General features: G+C 42.8%; 1 pseudogene; it reads left to right on the top strand.

Moving 5' to 3' along the window:
* Window positions 1–2,768: 2,768 nt before the first annotated feature.
* Window positions 2,769–2,970, top strand: LOC142654269 (U2 spliceosomal RNA; annotated as a pseudogene).
* The last annotated feature ends 3,030 nt before the right edge of the window (window positions 2,971–6,000 follow it).

Raw genomic sequence — 6,000 nt, 5'->3', positions numbered from 1 at the left:
TGAGTCTCTCAGGTTTGGAAGAGGGTTGTGGAAACTAAATACAAGTTTGCTGCAGGAGGTTGGCGTATTGCAGGAATTAAAAAAGGTATTCAAATTTTGTGTTGAGAAACAATCTGATTATGTAGATTTGTTGGTTTGGTGGGATTGGGCAAAAGAAGAGATGGTTTCCCTCCTTCAAAGAATAGGTATCAGGAAGGCAAAAGAGAGGAGGGAAGAGGAAGCCCGTTTGACGAGGAAGTTGGAGACTCTCCAGAAGTTTAAAAGTGCAGGTTGTGATGTGGAGGAGGATTTAAAAATGGTAAAGGATGAGATAAAGAAAGGGTTGATGGATCGAGGGAGGCAGATTGTGTTCCAATCCAAGATAAGGCATTTGGAGGAAAACGAACAGTGTTCGAGGTATTTCTTTAAAAAAACTTTTAATGCAAAAGGGATTATTTCTTCAGTTTTAACACCTACAGGAGAAGTTTGTGGCAAGGAAATGACTACTGAGGTTTGTAGGTTTTATCAATCATTGTTTGGAGTGGATGAGGCGGCATGTGATAACGAGATTTATGACTACTGTAAAAACGTGGAGAATAATATCTTGCTTGAAGATAAAGAAAATATGACTAGATATATTAGTGAGTCAGAAATTAAAAAAAGTATGGACGCCATGGCTAAAGATAAGACCCCAGGGCGTGATGGGCTCCCGGTTGAATTTTATCAAGAATGCTGGTCTTTTATCAAGGAACAGGTGGTGAAAGTTCTGAGATATGCATTTGATAGTGGGGGGCTTTCAACCTCAATGAGACAGGGAGTGGTGACTTTGATTCATAAGAAGGGAGATAGGAGGGAAATGAAGAACTGGCGTCCTATCACCCTCCTGAATACTGACTATAAGTTATTAGCAAAGATCATTGCAGGAAGGATGAGTCAGGTGGTAAAATATATGGTTGGTATGCACCAAACTTGCGCTGTCCCTGGGCGTAGGATATCGGACAATTTGTTGTTATTACGTGATCTGATATTTTATGCAAATGAGGTGGATATATCTTTAATATTGGAGTCAATTGACCTGGAAAAGGCTTTTGACAAAGTTTCTCATCGTTTTATGTTCGCAGTATTGAAGAGGATGGGAATACCTGCTAAACTAATGATGATAATCCAAGGGCTGTATAATGGGGTAGAGAGCCAGGTATTAATTAATGGGAACGTGAGTCCCTCCATAAAGGTTAAATCCGGTGTGAGGCAAGGGTGCCCGCTCTCACCAATTTTATTTGTGTGTGTTATGGAGCCTTTGTTTGTTAGTTTACAAAATGATAAAAAAATATCTGGTTGTTTTATTCCTGGAGGCGATGGGCATCAGGTCAAGTCACTAGGATACATGGATGACGCAGTATTTGTATGTACCTCGGTGGCCGATCTTAATCGAGCCAACTTACACCTTAGAATCTTTTGTGCAATATCAGGGATGAAAGTTAATTGGGACAAATGTCAGTTGTGTAACTTTGGCAAGCAGGTACAAGTGAAGGTGGACAGAGTGATACAGACTGATAACATTGAAGTCTTGGGAGTTACCTTTGAGAGGGATCTCAAGGGTAAACACAGCTTCTCTCTATTAGAGGCTAAAGTCGACCAGAAGCTTGCCTTCTGGAAACTGAGAAGCCTGTCCCTGAAAGGGAAGGTATTGGTTATAAAGTCGGTAATCCTTCCTTTGCTGTTGTATGTTGCTGTAATTTTCCCTCCCAACAAGTTATGGGTAAGAAGAATTACCAGAAAATTATTCGTGTTTTTCTGGAACTCCAAAATGGAGAAACTAAGACGGGAGGTGGTCATGAGGAAAACGATTTTGGGAGGGTATGATTTTCCTAACATTGATGTGTTTTTAAATCTGCACTATTTATTGTTGATTTTTAAAACTGTGAAAGGGGAAAACAGAGCGGCAGATATGATACGTTACCTGGCTGGATGGTTGATGGTGAAATGGAAATGGTGCGTAAGAGATTTAAAACGGCCGATATCCTGGAAACTGCCTGTATTTTATGTCATCTTAAAATCCTTTTATGTGCGTTTTAATCTGGGTACTGCAGGTGACATTGAGAAAAAGAAAATTATTGATATAGTTAGGAATAACGAGGTTTTATGTGAGGTTCCTTTTTTAAATAACACACAATCTGCTAGAGTTTGGAAGCTCTTTAAGACACCTGGAGTATCAAATAGACAACATGATGTGGTTTGGTTGACTTTACATAACTGTCTTCCAACAAGGTCTCTCCTCGAGAGAAGAGGTGTGGGAGTATCAGAGGTCTGTCCCAGGAGTGGTTGTGGAGGTATTGAAGATGTAAAACATGTATATTGGAATTGTAATTTTACAAAGCAGGTTTTATCACTTTTAAACCGGCTCTTAATGTTCTTATTGAAATCTAATGCTTTTAGCTATGAGAATATTTTGATTGGATGTGATTTTACAAAACTTGAAAATGTACGTATTTATTGGATTGTCTTTGCTATTTTTAAAGAAACTGTCTGGGATGCAAGAAATCTTATTATTTTTAGGAAGACTGTTTTAACTCCAAACGATGCTGTCAAACTGTTTTTATCCAGGCTGCATACTGTGTACCTCTATGACAAGAAAAGGTGGGGAGAGGTTAAGGCTGAAGGTATGTGGAATGTTAAAAAATGGAACCTGTATTGTTAACGCATGTAAAGAAATAAATTTTCTGATATGACTCATATGATGTAAGGTCTAACCGCAGTATGAAGTAGCTTTTATGTGAAATAAGATGCGGATAGTATATAAACTGATGAGTTAAAAAAAAAAAAAAAAAAAAAAAAAAATCTGTTCTTATCAGTTTAATATCTGATACGTCCCCTATCTGGGGACCATATATTAAATGGATTTTTAGAAAAGGGAGATGGAAATAGAGCTTGCTCTGTCCACTCCACGCATTGACCTGGTATTGCAGTATTTCCAGGACCGGTGCACCCTTTCCTTATGTGTTGAGTAAAATCAGATTCCAAAAGTGTTTTTTCTCTTTGCCATTGTTTCTGTCTTTCTGAAGGGATCTCCCCTTTTAATCCCATTATTTCAACACCTGTTGGACAATGCATTTGTACAGTCATGTGTGATAATGAGCTCATTGATTAAATGCAATTAATGAATAGATTGCCACCTCTTGTTTTGTGTCGTCTGTGTTTCTGTGTTTCTGGCATTTCACATTGGAACAGCTCATTCACCTTCCTTGTCTTCTCTCCGCCCTCCCTCCTAGGTAGGTTAAAGAGCTGCACCTGAGCCAGCCACTGATTGATGCAGCACCACAGTCAAATAGTGGAGTGGAGTAGGGGAACAGCAAACAGCCAATAAAGCAGCCCGCCCGCTCCCCTGCCCGCCACAATGGACCTACCTGTGTACACTAGATGGATGTGATGGAATGTACTGTCGTCCCTACATTTCAAGAAGAAGTAAGAATTGCAGTTGCAACAAAGCCTTGCTTGCCTACAAAGACAGCAGCAATTTGGATTTGTTACTTTGTTACCTGGAAGAATAACAAACTGTGCAAGGATGGAGGTTGTAGGAGCAAGGAGAAGTTGTCTGTAAAGTTGGTGGATGCTTATTTTCCATTTTGCAGTCCCTTGTCTCCCTCTTGTGGCCTCCTGGAGGCAACTAGCTGTGCAAAAAAAGACAGCCTGGCGGCCGGCTGTTGCAGTGTTGCCCTCTCAGGCAACACTGAGTGACTGACTGAGCCGCACCGTCTTATATAAAGTTCAGACGGAACTTTGCACGTGTCATAGTGGAGCCCTCAGGATTCCAGAGCCAGCTTTCTGACATCATAATGGGGCCTCAGAGATAAAAGCCTGGGCCCAGGCAGTGTTGGTCAGTGCTGCTCAGCAGGCAGCACCCGACTGGATTACAGCTGATACAAGGTGTGAAGGAACAAGGGGTGGCTGTGGGCATGCACTGGCTGCCGCTGCCAGTGTTTATCTGCATGGCAGCAGGGCATTTGGGCGTTGCCAGGAAGGCGTTTTTATGTAGATTCCTCCTCTTTCAGCACTGCATTGTGGTGCAAGCAAAAGAAGCAAATCCTGTGTAGCTTCCTCTCCGGCCTTTATTCACCTCCCGCTTAGTAGCTGTAAATGTGTGTGAGCCTGCAGGGCCCCATGGAATTGCCTAGGAGTAGGCTGAATCGCTGCAAGGGGTGAACAGCAGTATGGGACAGGCTCGGGCAACGCCCGTCCCATTCGGGTTATCGCTTCTTGGCCTTTTGGCTCAGATCAGGGTTTATTGCCTTGGTCTGGGCCAGGGGGCTGGTTACGTGGAGGAGACTCCGGCGGTTCGGGACAGCGATCACGTGCTTCGGGCATTGGAAGAAGGATGGCAGCAATTCGGAACACAGTACGGTTCGTGGTGGCTACAGAAAAGAAATCAAGCATTGGCATGGGACATATTATGGAGAAAATCCTTCTGGAATTGGCTGGAGTAAGCCTAGATAAGGTATTTTGTATCCAGGAATTTTTCAATATAGGTACGTACGATATCTCTTTCTTTATTGAAGCAGACTGTCTGGACTTTTTTCAGTTCCTGAAGGAGAAAGGTACGCACAATTATTTAAAGCACATCACTATCTTGCCTCTATTTTCCACTGTTGAGAAATGTGTTACAGTACATATGTACAATCCATTTGTGGACAAATATTTGGTCAAGGCATTCCTGGCACAGTACTGTTCCCATATTAGAGGAGGAATCGACCAGAAGAATTTATGGGGTGTGTTCAATGGGAACATAAAGTTCTGGGTCCGTTTCAGAATGGACCCAGATGGTATTGGAGGCGTAAAGCACCCTCCCGCCAATTTTTCAATTGGAGGGAATAAAGGTTACCTGCACTACTTTGATATGCCATCCTTTTGCAGGAAATGTTATCACTATGGGCATACGAAGGATGTTTGCACTCAGGGTACAACTTGTAGGAACTGTAAGCAAGCTGGACATGAGGCAGGTTCATGCCCCCTCCCCCGCATGTGTGATATTTGTGGGTCTGCTGACCATACTTGCAGGAAATGTCCTGGTATCAACCAGAGGTCTGTGCTGGGAGTAGCAAAAGAACCAGTGACTCAGAGGATAGCAAGAGGGGTTACTTATGCTGATGTCGCAGCCAGTATTGGTTTCCAAGTTGTGCAAAATATGGAGGAAAATGTTGTTCCTACTGCTGGGCTTGCTACTGAGGCAACGCCCGTATCAAATGCTGGTTCCCATGTGGAGGGTGTGGTCCCTGGTCAGTCTGCTGGGAGTGAAGCCTGCCCTGAGAATAAAGCTCTGAATGTGCCTGAGATTGAGGAGGAGGAGGAGGAGCCAAATCTCAGTATGCAAATTGAGGAGATGAGCAGTCCTGAAATGGCTCAGGGAGAGGGATCTCAAATATTGGAGTGGTCGCTGTCCGAAGATGAGAAGGAGCAGGCCAGGATGCCATCTGCAGAGAATGCTTCTATTTTCCATAAAGTTGTTTCAAAGAGGATTAAAAATAGCAACAAAGCAGTTAAGAGACTGAAAAGAGGTTGTCTGGATTCAGTGGTATCAGCAAATCCGTATGCCATTCTAGACTCGGATCAAAGTGGAAGTCCTGAGCTCGCTCAAATTTTTCCTGGGACATCTGGTTCTCCCTCAGTGAGCTACTTGTGTGACGAACAAGTGGCTGATTTGGAAAAGGTCTTGCAGTTTCCTAATGACACTTGAGAAGACAGCTGTGTTGTTTTAACATTTTCACACCTACATGTCTTTGAAATTAAAAATAGTTTCACTGAATGTTAGGGTGTTTACCTCTGCTTTCAAGAGGGCTGCTGTGCTGGACTTTCTCGCTTTAAAGGGCGGTGATATCGTTTGTGTGCAGGAGTGTGGGCTGTCAAGGAAACCAAAAAAGAGTGAGTGGAAGTATGGAGAAGCCTTTTGGTCCTTTTCTGCAGCCAATAGAAATGATGGGATTGGCATTTTGCTGCAAAATAAAAATATCACAGTGGATCAGGTATTGG

The sequence above is a fragment of the Rhinoderma darwinii genome, chromosome 5, assembly GCF_050947455.1.
Source record: "Rhinoderma darwinii isolate aRhiDar2 chromosome 5, aRhiDar2.hap1, whole genome shotgun sequence".
Classification (NCBI taxonomy): Eukaryota; Metazoa; Chordata; class Amphibia; order Anura; family Rhinodermatidae; genus Rhinoderma; species Rhinoderma darwinii.
This window is presented reverse-complemented; position numbering and strand designations above follow the sequence as displayed.